Here is a 20,373-nt window from a genome sequence, read left to right on the forward strand (position 1 = left end):
GGTAATTGATTTTACTCAACTAAAATGGGAAAAAGACCCAATTTACCATGAATTTTCTATGAAATACAAAGAAATAGCATCAAATCCATCACAGAATTTTTGGGTAAAATCACAGAAGACAGAATTATTTTTCTAAAAAACACAGAATTTTTTTCGACAACCTTGGTGTAAGGTTGCATGAAGTTTTTCAGCACGTATCTGGGCCGGACAAATCCGGGCAATTTTATCTTACAACCTGGCAAAATCCGGACATTTGATTTCAAAATTGAAAACCAAAAATCCGGGAAATATCCGGATAATATCCGGGCAAATTTGGTCAAAACCCAGAAATAACTCATTAAAAATCAAGAAAAATAAATTGAAAACAAAATCTTTCAAATCATATTTTAGGCTTCAAAAAAAAAACACATTTCACGATTATTTTTATAAAACTTGCTCAAACAATGTCATTCTAGATGCATAAATTAAAAAAATTAACGACATATTTTGATTTTCTTTCTGGGAAATAAAGTAAATAAATCCGGGCCAAGTCCGGGCTTTTTCAATGTAATCTGGGCAACCGGGCCGTACCGGGGACTTTTGACAAATTTTGTATTAAATATTCGGGCAAACCCGGATATAGAACCGGACAATCTGGCACCCTTAAGCAAGTGACAGTGACATACAAAGTCCAACATAAAAAAAAACATGGTAGTTTAGAGAACATGTATTATGAGAGAAACGATATCTGATCCCAATGAATATAAAATATATGGCCACATTGTGGAAAGCTCTGATTTTAAGGGGCCGTTCACTAATTACGTTAGCACGATTTTGGAAATTTCTAACCATCCCTCACCCCCTGTTAAGACAATGTAAAATTTTTCAAAACCCCCCCTTCCTCCCTTGTAAGATCTTACGTTTTTATTCGTTGAGAAATTGACACGTTTTTTTCCAAAATAGCTTAAAAGTATTGAAATTTGTGACATCCATGTTTCAAAGCGAAGCACTTTTAAAATAAAACATAAAAACCGCATTTGAAGAGCACAATTTATACAAAACAACAGATGAAATGTCATAAACGATTATAGAAAATATTGTTTAAGACGTAGCTCGTTCGGGGTGACAATAATCTTCAATAATTTTTCTCAATCTAATAAACAATATACAATCTAAATTCTGATTGAAAAAAGAGTGAAAGATCAGGTTAACACAAGATACCATAAAAATTGTTTTATTTTTGAGCAGAAAATCATAAACATCTTCAAAAAAAATCATTCTATACTACTAGAACTGGTGCAAAAATGTTTAATGACAATTACATTGTCAACTTACCAAAAAACTCAAACTCATTTCAGCGGCAAGCAATAAAGCCTAAGGATTTTTTTTTTTTTTCAAATCGTTTGTAGAATTTAGAATTGGTAGTGTCTTTTACTGAAAAAACTGTCTAGAAATGATTTTTCAATATTTTTTCTTGATGTAGTCATTTTCAAAATATGTTGGATTTAAATCTTGGTGTCACAATGCGCCACTTTCCTTTTTGTTCTATAAATTTCTTAATTAAAAAAAATTGTTATGAGAAAAAAACTAAATTTCAGAAGACTTTTATAATGCTGTTATTTCTGGTGGCATGTTGCTTTGAATTGATTCTCTATAATTTTTATAGAACCAATTTTAACAATTTTGACAATTTTAAATTTTTGACAATTTTGACATTTTTGAACATTTTTACTATTTTTACAATTTTCACAATTTACACAATTTTGACAGAATTGAAAACTTTGACAATTGACAAAAGTGTCAAAAATAACAAAAATGACCAAAATGACCAATATGAAAAATGACAAAAATGACAAAAATGACATTTCTGGAGGCTGGGTTAATTTATCTTATGATTAAACAATCAAGGATGAATTGAACTTTATACCTTACTTTCAACAACTTCCAAACAACAAGTCCTTGATTTTGCAAAAGGCAAAAAAACGACAGGTAGAAATGGAATGACCATTTTCTCGTGCACACTATTACAGGAGAGAGTGGGGCAAGTTGATCATATTTATTAGTGTTCCACATATCTCCATGAACGATTTTTGTTAATGTTCTAAGAACTCTGCAAGTTTTGTTGTTCAAAATAATAATTCACTGTACTCAAATGATTAGGAGTTTTTTTAATTAATAAAAATTATTCTCTGCTCCCCTAGTTTCCAGCAAAAAAGTGAAACCTTCTGTTTTTCGAGGAAATCGTTTTTGCGAGCGACCCACATGGTCGGGAAAACGCACTCCATAATGAAAAGTTGACAATAATTCGGTGCCATGGGAGCAGCAGCTAAACGAGAGAAAAAAAAAAGACCGTTGATAGTTCGGGTTATAAAATTGGCGGATTCTCGTTTTTTTTATGCCAGGGGTGTGGGACTTTGGTTTCAATTTCCATATGAAAATTCAAAAGCGCTTTGTGTTTGTGAAATTAAATACCAGTAAATTTAAATTTGTCAGTGCCCGTTTTTTGGCCCATCGATTACGGCGATTTAGAGCCTGTAGTGGCTTTTTCTCGTTATCTGAATTAAAATTTATTAATTAAATTTCAATCGATGTTATTTTGTTTTGTTCGCTTGTCGATGAAAAGGAAGCTCGAATTGAGTGACAAATTGATTTACTGGAATTAAACGAGTACTGATATTTGAAAACTGTTTGATGAAAAGATGCAAACATTGTATGCACAATAGACTGAGTCGATTTGGGGTCATTTTTGAATTTCTCAAACTCTGGGGTCTTAAAAGCTTCGTTTTGGTCCAAAACTCATCCAAGATTTTTTGCAGAATTTTTAAGTAACGTTTACATGAGTAAATTTGAACTTTTAGGTTTCTATGGGAAAATTGAATATTTTGTACTGAAAAATCAACATCATTTTTGTTTCTTCTGTGAAACCGAGCCTGCTAATGGTTTTTGTGCCAATTTATAAATTTCTTCTAGGAAATTTTCCGCTGAACAGTTTTGTCGAATACCATAACTTCGTATCTTTTTAGACAAAAAAGTTATTAGCTGTTCAACAGGTGTATGTCTTTTTGGATTGATAAACCATGAATTCAATTGACACCCCTGCTTGTGCCCCACGAAGTATGGCATGAAAAGTGGTCTTGCAATACTTCGCTAGACACCCAGCAGGGGTGTAAGTTGATTTTTTTTGTTTATCAATGCCAAAAGACATCCACCTGTTGAACAGCTAAAAACTTTTTTGTTTAATAAGATACGCAGTTATGATATTCGACAAAGTTGTTCAGCGGAAAATTTCCTGTAAGAAATTTATAAATTGGCACAAAAACCATTAGCAGGCTCGGTTCCACAGAAGAAACAAAAATGATGTTGATTTTTCAGTACAAAATATTCAATTTCCCCATACAAACCTAAAAGTTCAAATTTACTCATGTAAACATTACTTAAAAATTCCGCATAAAATCATGGATGAGTTTTGGACCGAAACGAAGCTTTTAAGACCCCAGGGTTTGAGAAATTCAAAAATGACCCCAAATCGACTCAGTCTAATGCACAACTTCAAAAAAATCCACTGAAAGAGTGGTTTAGAACAAAACTAGCTAGTTTCAAGTTCTCTCAAAAACGTGTGAATATTTTTAAGTAGTTTATTTACAAAAATTCTGCTTAACCTTGAAATAATGGTAATATCATGCAAGATTGTATAATTTTAGAAAAATAAGATAAATATGCAAAATAATGCAAAATATTGCAAGAAATACAAATTTGATATTATATTTCAAGTTGATTTTGGTGAACTATTTTCCGAAAAAAATGAAAATGTCAACCAAGTTCCTATTCTTGATCTATTAGAAACGTGGTAAGAATTCAAAAAAATCAGTAGTCAATTTCGAATGCCATAAAGATGGTAAAACGACTATAATCGAAACAAAAAAAAACTAGTCAAATTAGAATAATGTAGCCGAATGATGTCTAGGAATCAATTTTGAGTTACGTTACAAGGTTTTGAAAACTAAAAATTGTGTATGAATCAATTAAGAACTTAGGGAGATAAAACGGTTTGAAGCGAGGAATTAAAAGATTTACACTTTAGAAGTCACAAGGCAGTTTCTTTGTCTGGGCTTTCAGGGAGCATCTCTAACGAAGTAATGAAAAAAATTATTGAAAACTCTGTGAGTTTATAAGGTGTACCATAATGTCCATAATATTGCTTTTATTTGGATGCGCCCGAAAAAACTTACAAGCCTTCTATATAGTTGTTTTTGACATTTCTTACGCACACTTGCTGACCGTGTACAGATGAGACGGGACAATTAACATCAAAAACTGTCGGTACAAAAAACGAACACATGGTCATTTTTGAGGTTAATTGTCCCAAAACTGAAAAGGCTTGGTTAAACAAACAGCATAATATCACGAACACTACCAGCGGCAAATAGGACTATTTTCAAATAAAGTTAGCTCGACACTCTAAAGAAGATGAGGGGTAAAAGCGTAAACGTATTGGAGATGAAGTGATTTTTTTTTATTTGAATCACGGATTTTCAACCAAATATGTCGTATCGACACTCTAGGGCTGATGAGGGATATAAGCGTAAGAGTATTGGGGACGCTGTGATTTTTTTTCGAATCACGCATTTTCAACCTCCAACTGAACAGGTTCCAAGACATTTTAAGGTTCCTAAACTATAATTCATGTCAAAATCGGTTGGAAAAACAAGAAAGATACATCGGACTTAGTAAATTGACACTCCGTGAAGAATAAAGGGTTAAAAAATCCTAAAGAGGCGGGGGGTTTAGAAAACGTAAGTATTTTTATTGATATTTTTTTTTTTTCCTAAAACTTTAAAAACTATATAAAATTAAACAAATTTATAATTTGGAGAAAATTTTTTTTGGAAATTCTTAAATTATTTCTACAAATTTTGAAATTCTAGTTGGATGAGCAAACACAAACATCATATATTCTAGACTGATGAATTGTTTCGTGGAAGTTGGCAAAATCCGTTTTGAAGATTTTTTTTTTTGTAATTTCTCAACAAATAGAAATAGATAAACAAATAGAAAATAAACTTTTTTTTAGTCCAGAAAGTCGATTAAGGTTTTGACTTTTTCTCACTGTTTAAATCATATCACAAATCACGACTCATGGGGGGGTTTTAATGACTGATTTTTATCTACGATTTTTTGTCCAACAATGCATGGATATTAAAAAAACACAAATAATGTTTGTATCTATATAAATCTTAATTATAAAGTATTTTTACATTGAAAATTTTTTATTTATTTATTTATTTATTTAAGTCTTTGACTGCCGTCATACAGACCGAGTATTAAAATCACTTATGATTAAATTAAAGTTATGTTAATGCTAGGGAACGTCACGGATTGCACATTTAAACATTGATTTGGATACATTGAAGCCAAACAAGTGTGACACATCGTTGAAGACTTGACAACATCGATTAAGCGGGTGGTTTTGTCCAAAAACTGTTTTGCTTCTAGGTAGCCAGAAGGTGGTTTGGTTGCGCAAACGGCGTGCTGGGGCGTGTAAACTCAAGCTTTGGAGCAATTGTGGACAGTCAACAGTGTTTGTCAGGATATCGTATACAAACATTCTTTGCAAATATGTTCTTCTTTGACTCAGAGACTATATAGACAGAAGAGCGCATCTTTGTAAGTAAGGCGGTAGCCTTACGGGGTCTCGCCAGGGCAGTCGACGCAGAGCATAACGAAGAAATTTTTTCTGAATTCGTTCGATCCGTTCGATATGAACAGAGCGGTAGGGTGCCCAAACTGGTGCCGCATATTCCAAGACACTTCGCACTAAAGAGCAGAACACTGTCTTGAGAGCATATGGGTCCTCGAAGCTTAAAGTATTTCTTCGCAGGAATCCAAACATAGCGAAGGCTTTAGCTGTTGTTGTCGCGATATGCTGATTAAACGATAGCTTCTGATCAAAGGTTACTCCTAGATCCTTAATGGTGACAACTCTTTCAAGCGGAGTGCCACCAAAAGCGTATTCGAAGTGCACGGAGGCTCTGGTTCTAAAAAAAACTGATACACTTGCACTTATCGGCGTTTACTTCCATCCCATGTTTTCCACACCATGCGAGTAGTCTATTGATGTCTTCTTGAAGCGCAGCACAGTCCACTCTCGAGTCAATGATCCTGTAGATTTTCAAATCGTCTGCGAACAGTAGCTTTGGCGATTGAATGAAAGTTGCAAGATCGTTAATGAAAATCACAAAGATAAGCGGTCCTAAGTGACTTCCCTGTGGAACACCAGACGGCATATCGAAACTAGTGGAATGAATTCCACAAATATTTATAAATCCATGACGATGTAACAGGTAGGAATGCAACCATTTGATTGCCCATTCTGGGAATCCGTAGCGCTTAAGTTTCTCGATCACGATCATATGCGGCACTTTATCAAAGGCTTTGGCAAAGTCGACATATATTGAGTCCACCTGCAGTTTTTTACCAATCGCTGTATGCAATTCACTGGCATAGCACATCAAGTTGGTCAACGTCGATCTTTTCCGAATAAACCCGTGCTGGACCTCGGCAAGTAACGGTGTAGCTGCTGAATAGAGCCTTTCGTACATCAAAACTTCGAGCACTTTTGAGAAACAGCAGAGTATTGAAATTGGCCGGTAGTTCTCCACACGATGAGCATTTCCAGAATTATGAATTGGAGAAATTGAAGCAATTTTCCAACGGCTAGGAAAAACTCCTTCTGAGATGGATCGGTTGAAAATTAGACAAAGCGGTGTTGCAAGGGAAACAGCTATTCGCGAAACCAACGACGATGGAATTCCATCTGGACCTGGACCTTTCGATGGATCAAGTTTACTGAGAATGTTTAGCACCTCTTGCTCGGCAAATAGAGGCTGGGGTAGCCTGACGTCATAGTTCGACAGATTTCCAAAATAGTTATCAGCACAGTTAGGAGTTGACGAGCTATATACGCTGCTGAAAAGTTCGGCAAACAAATCAGCTGATTCTTTGATACTGCTCGAGGTGCATCCATGAAACGATACAGAAGATGGAACCGGATTTTTAAGGCGGCGGCTGTTCATGAACTTCCAAAAGCTGGATGGATCTTCCTTAACGTTGCGTTCGATGTTTGATATGTATCGTTTAAAGGCAGTTTTTCGCAGGGCTGAGTACTCGACTTCTAAACGAGACAAGATCGATTTGTTTTGATCAGATTTCTCCTTGAAGTAACGTTTCCGAGCTTTGCGAACTGAATTGCGGCTTCTTCGTAGTTCAGAGTTCCACCAAGGGAGCTTAAACGGCTTATGCCTGCTTGGTCGTCTAAGAGGGGTGTTCTCACGCAGTATAACCCAAAGTTGGTCATAAAACGTAGAAAGTGCACTATCAATATCCAGATTGGCAAACGCTGAGTGCCAATTTTTTTCGGCTAACGAATCTATCACACGACCGGTATCACAGTGCGTAAAATCTAAGCTACAAGTATCGGGGCGAACTGTGTCGATAATCTCTTCATAAGTATTGTCAATCAATAAAATTGAAGCATGATGATGTCGATCGGTATTTAAAATGGCGTGCGGCGGGTTTGCAGTTTCTGTAAGATCTGGTCTATTCACAAATATGAGGTCGAGGATTCTGCCATTGACATTTACGAGCGAACAGATCTGAGATAAACCAGATGCAATAGTACACTCAATTACAGCCAGTTCCTGTTCGGTTGAGGCGTTTATTGGCAGAAAACTATCAGTATCCTCGTCAAAACTCCAGTTTAAGTTCGGTAAGTTATAATCTCCGGCAACGACGATAATATCTTGACTAGATGCGGTATTCGTTAGCTGATCAATTGCTGACATATGGGACAAATATTGAGCAGTATTCGCTATTTTCGTTCAAATCGTAACTTTAGAAAATTGGTCCTAAACCTAAAAGGTGAGCTTTCATCGTTGGTTAAAATCTATTAATTTGTTTATGAGTCTGTAAGTAAGTATGTAAGTAAAAATGTTATTTCAAAATCTTGAAATATCTATTTTTTCGAAGGCTCGCAAACAAACACCCCTCCTGATGAAATCAAAGAGTTTAGAAGCAGCAGGTTAATTTATGTGACAGTTTAAATTTCTTCCTTAGTAAATTTATAGTTGTTGTATTTTGAGGTAAATTTTTGTTATTTAAAAAATAGGGACGTTTTCCCAGAGTAAACCATACTAGGATAAAAGGCTAGAAACCCTATCAAATGACGAAGTTTAAAGGGAAATTTTTCAGGGGAATAGTGCGAGGGCCTAGGGAATGGAATGAAGGCAAAATGTTATTTTTTTGTTGTTCTTAAACTTTTATAAGTAACTAGCTGACCCGGCAAACTATGTTAAGCCTGTAATTTTTTTAATTAAATTTTGATATTTTAGCACTGTTCCTTAGTCAGCCTTCCTTTAAGTGTATAAAAGCTAGTGGATCCCTTTGTATCAGAAAAAAAATCCAGAATTATGGTTCGTTATTCGAATTTCATTATTTTAAATCCATTCAAAAAACCGTTAATGGAATGGAAAATATCATACATAAATTTATATTCAAAACCGGCAGTTCGTGACACAAAAACGCTCATACGATTTGCTCTAATAAGTTCGATAACTTTTGTTTAGCGAACTTTTTTTCTTGTTGAGGTAGCGTATAATAAAGTTCTGCTAATGATCAGCTCCGGTAGCTTAAGAACGCTTAATTTATCAAGTTTCAATTTAGTTTAGTCATCATTCCTATTCAGAAACCTCTATCCGATAAAGTATTTTAAAAATGTTGAAGATTGATTTCAACAGAAAATAGATCTTTTTTGCTGGAGTTGTCATAAATAGAGCTATAGTTTCGATTTGTGTTAACCTCTGTATTTAAATACATTACAGATTTCTTTAAACATGCTCGTCAGAATAGAAAAATTAAAAAATGGACCCGGAACATTTTAAGAATAATGAATATAAAATTAATTTTTAATTTTTTTTAATTATTTCAAATGTCTTTTTTTCGGACTTTGCACTAAATAAACTAATTGAATCTTATTGTGAATTTACAGAGCTCAGTTTGACAAATATTGAACAATTCAAAAAAAGTTACTATTCATTTCATTTTACAGCAACACTTTTCTAATCAATATAATGTTTGAAAATGTCTTCAAAATTTGTGTCATCATTATCTTTTTTTCAATTTTCAGTTAGGGATTGGCAAATTGCACTAAGAATTAAAGAATTTTGAAAAAAAAAGAATTTCAACTTTCTTGTATTTAGATTATTTTTCTCTAAACGGGCAAACCCTGAGTGAAAGTAAATCTATTTTGAGTACTTGGAATTAAAAATTCAAAATATTTAAAATTTATAGTTTATGATCGTAAGATAAGAAACTGTAATCCAGACAGTTAAATTTAATTCTGAATTTTATTGTTAATTTATACCAATATTCTTAATTTGGCTTTATGAATCTGGATTTTCAGTTATATTAAAACGTTAACTTAAATGCTGGATTATCGTTGATCTTGATTTTATTTTATTGGTCGAATTTAAGTGTTTATATTCTTTGATTTACTTATGCTTGACAGATTGTTTTTTTTAGATCTTATATCTGGTACGAAACTTTTTTTTTGTATTTTTGAGTATTGGTTCAGATTTTTCTCTTTACTTAAATGTTCGAAATTTTAGGTGGCATACTTTTTACTTAAAATTTAATTTCTATATTCTTTCAAGTTTTTAGTACTTGATGATATTATTCATTACGATCTTTTTTTTCTGACTTTTGAAACTGAGAGTTGGATCTAATATAAAGATAAAGTCCTATATAGCTAAAATTTTCAAAAGATCCGATTAACCACTAAGCATGAAAGGTAGTGTGGATTTTCCAATGTTTCCTGATCCTCCAATCCGGTTTTATGATAATGATTCAGGGTAGGGACTAACGGGTAAAAAAAACACCATTTTCACGATTTTTTTCTAGAGCTATCGTTCAAACAAATGTATTCAAATTTTTTGCATTATACAAAGCATTGTTAAAAGAACATTTTGTAATTTTTTCGAAGAAAAATATTGAAAAACGAGCCGGTGACGGAGCACTTTCGAGGATGCTTTTTAGAAAACAAGATTTCCGGTGGACACTGTATCTCAGCACAGAATCATCTGAAGTCAAAAAATCAGAGCGAAATATTTTTAATAGATGTTTTTCTGGACCCCAACGTTTATATTTAACTTAAAAAAAATTAATGAAATTTTTGTGGCTGTTTGAAGTAAAAACTAAGATTTTTCACGAAAAAATCCGCCATTTTTTATCTGTAAAATCTCCCCAAAGTAAAAAAAAGAAAAACGACGGGGTCTGGTATTTTATATGTAGAAAATATGTTCCAAATTTGAAAAGAATCGGATAAGTAGTTTTCAAATGACGATGTCCACGGACTTTAAAAATGTGCTTTCGAGAAAAACGCGTTTGAAGTTTCTGTTCTTGCTTTCTTGCAGTATTAGATAGGAGGAGATAAAGACCTATAAATTCTACAGTTTTGCTTCAATTGACTTGAAAATTTGACACAACATTCTTGAAATGTTTTACAATAAGAAAATAAAAAAATAAAAATCGATTTTTTGAAAGTGTTAGACCCTACCCCCCTCCCCCCCCCCCCTTAACAAAGACGATATCGATTTTTAAATCAAATTTAAAGTAGTCTAATAAATTTCTGCAACCATGTTTTACGCTCATAGGAGTTCAGTACTGGTTTTAAAAATATGAAACATGCCACATACCCCTTTACAGAAAAAATAATCGAAAAGTATTGAAAAAAGTGATTAATCTTACCCCGTATTACGGTACTGAGTTAGTAAAATTTAGTTATGTGGATTCTGAAATATAGCGTGCCGAATTGTGTTTTTTTTTTTCATCGCGGTCTTAGAGGAGATTCGTTTGCTATATCTCAAAACCAGAATGTCTAATCAAAATCAAAAGTTCTAGAAAAATGAGCCCAATAGAAAAAAAACAACAATGCTGTTATCTAAAAAAATAATTGAAATAAATTTTTTAAGCTATTAAACTTCATTTGAAAAATCAACAAAATGTGAATTTATAATCTTTTTTTATCACTTTCAGATATTCCCCACATGGAATAATAATAAAAATAATGTTTCCAATATGTCAATGGTTGGAGAGTATAAAATGAACTGTATTATGACATATTTTCAAAGCAACAGTCAACTCTAAATTTATATTTATGGAAAGTTTTCCATAATACATGTTTTGAGTTCAATTGATGCCTTGAGTCCAAAAAGATTGTTTTCATCTGAATGGAGAATGATCATTGATAATCATGAAGTAACTAATAATTTTCCAATATCTAGGTATTATCTATGAAGTAATTACTGAAAAAACTGTTTTCATCTATATGGTAATTAGATTATGCGCCTTAATGTATGCAATCTCTTTAGGGATGAAAACAAACTTATTGAATTCTCTTGATTTTACACTCACACACTGCGAAATGAGTACTAATGTGGCCAAAAATAGTAAATGGACCTATTATGTTTGAAATTAACTTGATTTTCACCAAGTGTTGGATAAGGATCAATGAAGGAATCAGGTCTCCTAAAATAAAGGATCAATTCTCCTTTAATTTAAAGAATATCACAGTTTTTTGTCGTCTCTCGAAAAAGCTACTAGTTCATCTATGGGTTCAAGTATAATTCCAATCTTTGGAGCGTAGAAATTTGAAAATACATGCTGTCAGAAAATGCAAAAGACGGTGAGTTGCTTGATTTTTTGAAAAAGATATGATGAAAATAAGAAAAAGGAACTAAGTATACCCATTCTCCCATAATGTGTTAAAACTGCCGAATCTTGTCTATTGGTTTCTGAATTAAAAAAAAGCTGAAGTTTGGTGTTTGGCGGCTTAGATTTTCTTGCCGCCCTAATGTGTTTGATAATGTTAAACAATACACCGAGGAAATATAGAATTTTGTGCTGATATTTTTTTGCAAATCAGATATGTACATGTTTAATTAAAAGACAATTTTCTCATAAAGATCATTTTTCATCAAAATCCTGTGGTTGATTTTTTTAAAATAAAATTTGAGTTTTTTGCAAGAAACAAAACTTCGAAAATTCACTCAAATTCTACTTTTTATTTGTGATTTTCAGCTAAATTGTGTGTACAAACTAAATTCGGTTTAAAATTTAAAATCTGGCAATCGAATTGGCAAGCAATTTTAAGTTTATGATTTCTTGATTTCCTCAACAATTTATGGTGAATGTAAAATTTATTTACCTACATGCTTAATCTTTTCGGATTTTTGAATCTGCATTCTGAATCTGAATGCTAAACCCAAATTTAAACAATTGAGCTTGGAATCCGTATCCGGATTTCTATACGATTGAAATGTACAAAAAAAACGATTTCTGAATTTTAATTCCAGATCAGAAATTTATGAGTCAAGTTTTAGAGCCCTCATCCAGGAATATATATTTTTTTAAATTCTGTAGTTCAGGTTAAATTTAAATTCACAATTTAAATTATTTATTTTTAATCTGTATTGTGAATCTGCATTCAAATATGAATTTCATATGATGAATCTTAATCTGAGTTTTCAATTTGGGATTGCCATTTCGAAGCTTTAAATGTTTGAATTTAATGTGAGAATTAAGTTTAAGAACTTCGAATCGCTGGTTCACTGATGGCATGGGTTCGATTCCCATCTCGGTACTGGGTGTTAAATGTTAATCTTAAGTTGTCCACGTCGTTTATTCAGTCTGTAAAGCCTAAATCGGCTAAGACGATGTATGTCTTTTCAAAACTATTACCAAAATATTGGAAATGCATATGATCTCGAAAAACATGATTCAATTTTGATATGGAATGCAAAATCAAATTTGAACAAGGATTTCGAAGCAGCTTTTCATTTCTAATTTCTTATGATTATCCGAACTGAAAATCAAGAATACTGAAATGGATACAGAATCCGAAATAAGAAAAAAAGAAATATAATTTGGTTATGAGAATTTTGGAAACTTCCGAAATGGGTTTAATTTAATTTAAAAATTAATAATGAGACCTGAATTTCTATGCACAAGTGAGAAATTTTTTATACAGTGTAGTAGAATTTTAAACCAGGGATGGGTTTTGAGGTTTTGGCATTATTTTTAGTCTAGATTGTTGCCCTTGATTAACCTTACTCTATTATCATAATTTGATTCTGAATTTAAAATTTGAGTGTAGAGTAGAATACCTCGCATGCTTTTTGGATCTTCATAAAGGGAGTTTAAACACCTCCCCCCTTCCCCCTTCCACGTTCCTACGGCAATGCTTCACACATCACACAAATGTATGGTTACCCTGTAAAGAAATTTCGAAAACACAATAGAACAGTTCACACCTATATCGTGAAAACCTTCAATTTTTTCAATCAGGAGTAATTTTCTAGTTAAAAATTTTTTGGTAAAAAGTCATTTTTTTTCGTTTTTTCTGGTCGTAGGTCGTGTTAAAAACCTTGAATTTTTTTAATCAGGTAAATTTTCAACTTGAACATTTTTTGGTAAAAAGTCATTTTTTTCGATATTTTCTGGTCGGAGGTCGTGTGAAAAACTTTGTATTTTTTAATCAGGCAAAATTCTTAATTAGAAAAATTTTTATCCTGAGGCCTCGAAAATTAAGGAAAAATTACGCTAACAACTATAACAACAGGTTTTTTAGTAACAAGCAAAACAAAGTTTGGAGAAAAACAATTTGACACGGCTTGATTTTTAAAACATAATTGTACAAGTGTGTTTTCAAAATCGGAAAGGGCCTTGCACTTTAAACAACTATAAATCTCGTCAGCATTGTTTGTTTAGAAAATGTTAATTAAATAGGGACCTTAAATTAATACTCCAATTCAAAATATGGTATGAACTGGACACCCAACAAAATTTATTGAGTCAGTTTATAGTGCCAGGAATATTATGATACTAACTTGACTAATTCATACGTCAATTTACTCAAACGGCCTTCAACGAAGTCATATCTCTAATGAATTATCCATGCTCAAAAAATTAAAAACTAATAACTTTGGAAGCAAGAAAATATTAAACTTCTATAATCAATTTGAAGAGTTTTCGCTAGAATCGTGGTAAAAGCTTCCGAAAATTCTTTCGAATCTTAGGTTGATCAAGAATTTATTTTTAAATCTATGATCCATTTTTCTGTTGCAATTTTGATTATTAGTAATAGTCCTTTTGCAATTCCTCTTGAATGAAATCTAAACGTCATCGAAATTGTAACCATTTCATTAGATAACTAAAAAATTTTTTATAAAAAAATGCACCTTATGATTAAAGCTTCTTCTGTATCACTGCACAGATTTGCATTTAAAATCGGACCTTAAATTTGATCTGAAACCCACATCGTTGATTGGCTGTTAACATCCGTCGTTGCACTCATCCTTTGTTCGAACCCTTGTAGATGTAGCTATGCATACAGATGTCGTTTTTATTTTCACTTCATCACCAAAGATTGAAATTTTACGAGGCAAGCAAAACATTAAACTACCCCCGGGATCATAAACAAAGTCACGAACACTGTCTGTGCACCATCATCATCATCATCAACATCACAAGTTGCACAAGTTCACCGAAATCATGAAGTGCAAATATGTATGCTTAGCTAGTTTGTTTGCGTAATTCAGCTACATTTAGCACGATTTGACTGAAGGCTCTGCCGGGTGTGGTGGTGTGCCCAGATATTTTGTCGAAGTTTCTGTAGACTTTTGATTGGCAGCTTTATGAAAGCAAGGTTTGGATGGCTGTTCCCATAGAGGAGCTGAGTGAGCTCTCGAAGCACACAATTAAAAACTCTGAAACTAGAGAACAATAACACGTTGCAAGTTTCACTGTTCACGACTATCAGCATTTCTCTTGGTACCAGCATCACCGAAGCAATGGATAACAAACAATAACTGCCACGTGCATCCTGAGCTCGGTGCTGGGCTTCTCGTTGTTGGTGACAAGAGCAACCTCTCCACCTAATAAATCATGGAGACCCAATCTTCTTCGCTCGCCGTGTAGCAGCAATTGTTTCCGTTCTTCTGTTCCGTTTCTGTTCGTGTGCACATGTAACGGAACACTGCTGTTGAGTTACCTACTATCCTGCTTTAACTGATGAAGCATATAATCTGTCATGTACAGAGAAGATAGACCGGGTAGCGCTTTAAAGTTTATTCATCGCGGCTTCCATGTGGAATCATCAACAGCAACGACCATCACCCGAACCCGAGCACTGCCAGATCATCGCCGCCACAAACCCACAGAGGAGTGTATAGAGTAGAGTACAACTGATCAACCGTACACAGCGCTGACGAAGAGTTCATGAAGACGTACATATACCTTTTTATCTAGCACAAATGCACTTGCCAGCGATATAATTCACAGAATGCTCCTTTCCGCTGTTCGTTTCGTTATCCTTGATGATGCTGACGTACAATTGGATTCACAACTTTCACTTCCATCCCACCGTGTGGTAGAACAACGACCGATAAAACAGCACGAACTGCGATGTGCCAACTGCGTGCAGAAATCCCAACGAGCCTCCCAGCTACTCAAATTTCTTCCACCCAATAGTAGCATCCAGCTTCAGCTTCAAGCCCCAAGCTTCAACTTCAGCCCCAAAGTAGAGACATGACACAGTACGAAGAAGAAAATTCAAAGTCATAAATAACACCAGCCCAGTAATACCGTACTGAGCACAACCCGAGGAAGTCCGCTCGAAGTATTCCAGAACCACGTCCGATAGCCGCGAAGCGCTCGACCTAACTAAACAGGACGATAAATTCTGCCCGTGGAAGAAGGTGCCTTTTCCATCAACATCCTTTCAAGGGATTCCTATCTCATCCAGTAGCAAAGCACATGGCATCCCACCCGAAAAAGCAGCGAGCCCCCCAAGTGCGAGTCAGTGGGTGGCACCGTGGGAAATGCAAAAGCTATTTGAGAGTGTGGCCCATCAGCAGTAGTGAGCCGAAACGAACCAACGAACGAAAGCTCGGTTTGTTTTCATTCTGTTTGCTTTGCTGTCTGTGTCAACGAACGAACCGCTTGGAATGGCACGAACAACCATACCATGGTAGCCCTCGACTCTTTCTGTATCTGTCCAAGCGAGCAGAGGAACCCAACAGCAGCTTCTAATTCCGGACCATTCCGGATCCAAAGACGAACCCATCGCCCGACGACGAGGGCTTGGAGAATGGGAAAACACGTGGAAGCTTCGCTCACAGAGAGAACAAACAGGGAACAACGTGGAATTGTAGTAGAGCGAAATTCACCACCCACTTTACGAGAGAAATGAAATCCACACATTCTCCTTCGGAAAAACCCGGAAAATTCACGACGGGTTCATTTCATTCATACCGAGCCGGTAGCCACCTGTAGCTTGCAGTGTTTCGACGGCCAATTACTACGAAGGCGACCGGTTTCAAAGGTTTGACGATGGGGAGGCTAATGGCCGTTGATTCATCCGCTCTGTGCTACTCTCGATTTCGATGGTAAGCGTTACGCAGCATTTCATTGATTGGAAAAGCTCTAAACAATGTTATTTTCAATATCTTTTAAGTCTAGATTTATGGATGAACAAAACTGATTTCTATTTGATTTCAATATTTCAACCATATGAGAAAAAATATTTAAAATTAACTAAGCACTATACTGCCCCTACTCGCATAACACTCCCACGTGAATTTTCGAAATTTTTCATCTAACCTTACTGTTCGTCATTTTGAACATTGGACTTCAATTTCAATATAAAACAATAAAAAAAAAGATTTTGTTCTAGAAATTTCGAAAAAAAATATATCAACTAGTGACTGTCCCATATGAAATGTACCCGCATAACAGTCCCATACGTGAAATATCACGGATAAAGTTACCTTACAAAATTTCTTTCGGTGAAATAAGCTTTGATTTTTAGCTTTAAGTCATTCAAAAAAGATTCAACTCACTTGATGTCAATTCATGCACACTAGTTTTTGAAGGAAGGATAATAAAATAAAGGAAGGATATAACTCATCCTGTGAGAAAAGCTATCCGAAACCACTAAAAATTATGAGAAGATTCAACTTACAATGTGGAATTTACGATATTTTCCCACAAGCATGATTCTATTATTTAAAACTACATTTACATGTTCAGAAATGATCAAGTCTCAAGTCTTTGAGAAACTAGCTTGGTGAGCAAAACATATTCCGTATGGGACTGTTATGCGAGTAGATTTGAAAAAGGTCTCGACAATGCTGCCATAACAGTTCCATAACAAACCAGACCTTAACAATAGCCAAATTTCGAAAAGCAGGTCCTGCGATTTATTATGACCACCTAAAACACATTGCATTAAACGGTTTTGCCTTTCTAACAGAAAGGTTTGGTTATCGGTCGATTTGAGAGATCATTAATTATGGGTCTTAGACATACCTTTATAGGTACCTATCGATTCAGCTCGACGAGTTCTGTTGATGTCCGTGGATTTGTATGTGCCATTTTAAAAATGTCTAGAACGTTTTTGCGAAACTGGGCTGCACAATTAAAATGATTTTAGTCTCAAAAGAATGCATTTTTTTTTCTACACAACCCTTTCAAAAACGGGAAAAAAACAAAATAGTTGAAACCGTTTTCTTTACCAAATACATATCATACTTATTATGGCATAAAAAAAAGTTGCTAGTGGCGCCTCGAAGCAGCAGCACCAGCAATCATTTATAAATTGAAGATAATCAAAATAAAAAAATAATATTTTTATTAACTCGAGAATTGAACCAAAACCCTTCAGATCCCAAGTTGCAAGCGCTATCCAATAAACCATCGGCACGCTTGATTGAAAGCGGCTCAAACTCAAATAGGTAAAAGGCATTACTAAGACGCACCGTGGTCTGGGCAGTTTCTCAGTCTGCTGGGGCAAATACGGCAACAGTGTTTATATCTTACACTTCTTGCTTTTCAATGCAGCAAATGGCGGATGGGCGTTTCCTTCAGAGTCCGCCATGCCTATAGACATTATAATTTCATTTATGAAATTATAGTGTCTAAAGCCATGCCGGGTGTCAACAAAATGCAGAGCCGTACAGGAAACTGCGTTGGGGGGGAATTTATATGAAGATCTTATGACCCTCGTTTTTTTTACTCGTGTTGAAGAATGAATTTATGTTTTTTTTTTCATTTCTACATACTCATACATAATTTAGATTCAATTTCAGATGCAGAATTCAGATTCAGTTTTCAAATTCAGGATACAGGTTTAGGAATCAGAATTCAGGATTCAAAATTCAGAATTCAAAATTCAGATTCAGAACTCATATTCAGATTCAGAATTTAGATTCAGAATTCAGATTCAGAATTCAGATTAAGAATTCAGATTCAGAATTCAGATTCAGAATTCAGATTCAGAATTCAGATTCAGAATTCAGATTCAGAATTCAGATTCAGAATTCAGATTCAGAATTCAGATTCAGAATTCAGATTCAGAATTCAGATTCAGAATTCAGATTCAGAATTCAGATTCAGAATTCAGATTCAGAATTCAGATTCAGAATTCAGATTCAGAATTCAGATTCAGAATTCAGATTCAGAATTCAGATTCAGAATTCAGATTCAGAATTCAGATTCAGAATTCAGATTCAGAATTCAGATTCAGAATTCAGATTCAGAATTCAGATTCAGAATTCAGATTCAGAATTCAGATTCAGAATTCAGATTCAGAATTCAGATTCAGAATTCAGATTCAGAATTCAGATTCAGAATTCAGATTCAGAATTCAGATTCAGAATTCAGATTCAGAATTCAGATTCAGAATTCAGATTCAGAATTCAGATTCAGATTCAGAATTCAGATTCAGAATTCAGATTCAGAATTCAGATTCAGAATTCAGATTCAGAATTCAGATTCAGAATTCAGATTCAGAATTCAGATTCAGAATTCAGATTCAGAATTCAGATTCAGAATTCAGAATCAGAATTCAGATTCAGAATTCAGATTCAGAATTCAGATTCAGAATTCAGAATCAGAATTCAGATTCAGAATTCAGATTCAGAATTTTTGTAAATTTATTTTCGGCATATCGGTGAAAAATTTAGATTCATGGAGAAAGAATATCAGAATTAAAAATTGATGAAGCTGGATGTTGCGAGGTAAAGTATGGTGTACGTTAATAAATTTTCCTTGCAAAAATGTTCTTTCGCTCTTTTCATCATCCGTAAAATTTCTCCTCACTTTATCAATTTTCAATTCTGGAATTGTTTCTCCAAGAATACCAATTTGCACAGTTTTTGATAAATTTGCGATGACTTAAAGATCATTACGCATGAAAACACGATTTTGTTTTGTGAAAACTTTTTTTCACAATTTTTCTGAAATTAATTTTGCTGCATACTTTTAGGGGTAAAACCATACTATTAAAAGTTGTAAAATCCGAAATCATAAAAAAAAATTTGGATGAAAGAAATTTCAATGTTGAAAACCGTGTGATGCAAAACAATCAAAATGAGATTTACAAGATTAAGAATTCAGATTCAGAATTCAGATTCAGAATTCAGATTCAGAATTCAGATTCAGAATTCAGATTCAGAATTCAGATTCAGAATTCAGATTCAGAATTCAGATTCTGAATTCAGATTCAGAATTCAGATTCAGAATTCAGATTCAGAATTCAGATTCAGAATTCAGATTCAGAATTCAGATTCAGAATTCAGATTCAGAATTCAGATCCAGAATTCAGATTCAGAATTCATATTCAGAATTCAGATTCAGAATTCAGATTCAGAATTCCGATTCAGAATTCAGATTCAGAATTCAGATTCAGAATTCAGATTCAGAATTCAGATTCAGAATTCAGATTCAGAATTCAGATTCAGAATTCAGATTCAGAATTCAGATTCAGAATTCAGATTCAGAATTCAGATTCAGAATTTAGATTCAGAATTCAGATTCAGAATTCAGATTCAGAATTCAGATTCAGAATTCAGATTCAGAATTCAGATTCAGAATTCAGATTCAGAATTAAGATTCAGAATTCAGATTCAGAATTCAGAATTCAGATTCAGAATTCAGATTCAGAATTCAGATTCAGAACTCAGATTCAGAATTCAGATTCAGAATTCAGATTCAGAATTCAGATTCAGAATTCAGATTCAGAATTCAGATTCAGAATTCAGATTCAGAATTCAGATTCAGAATACAGATTTAGAATTCAAATTCAGAGTTCAGATTCAGAATTCAGATTGAGAATTCAGATTTAGAATTCTGATTAAGAATTTGGATTAAAGATCAACCTGGAATTTGAAATTGGAACTTATATTCAAATATTAGACTAAGTGTTGTAACTCAAAATTCAAACTTTAGAATCAGAATAAGATTTCAGATTTAGTTTACAGAATGAGATTAATCATTTAATAG

General features: G+C 33.9%; 1 protein-coding gene across 2 annotated transcripts in view; it reads right to left on the minus strand.

Moving 5' to 3' along the window:
- The window catches only part of LOC129755136 (uncharacterized), an 824,173-nt gene extending 808,463 nt beyond the window's left edge, over positions 1-15,710 (minus strand). The window contains exon 1 of one of the 2 annotated variants that reach the window (XM_055751488.1): positions 15,328-15,710. The gene's annotated coding sequence lies outside the window, so the exon portion shown is untranslated. Of the gene's footprint in view, positions 1-15,321 lie in introns of both variants that reach the window. The other variant, XM_055751489.1, reaches the window with a different exon arrangement.
- Positions 15,711-20,373: the final 4,663 nt, after the last annotated feature.

The sequence above is a fragment of the Uranotaenia lowii genome, chromosome 3 (assembly GCF_029784155.1).
Source record: "Uranotaenia lowii strain MFRU-FL chromosome 3, ASM2978415v1, whole genome shotgun sequence".
NCBI lineage: Eukaryota > Metazoa > Arthropoda > Insecta > Diptera > Culicidae > Uranotaenia > Uranotaenia lowii.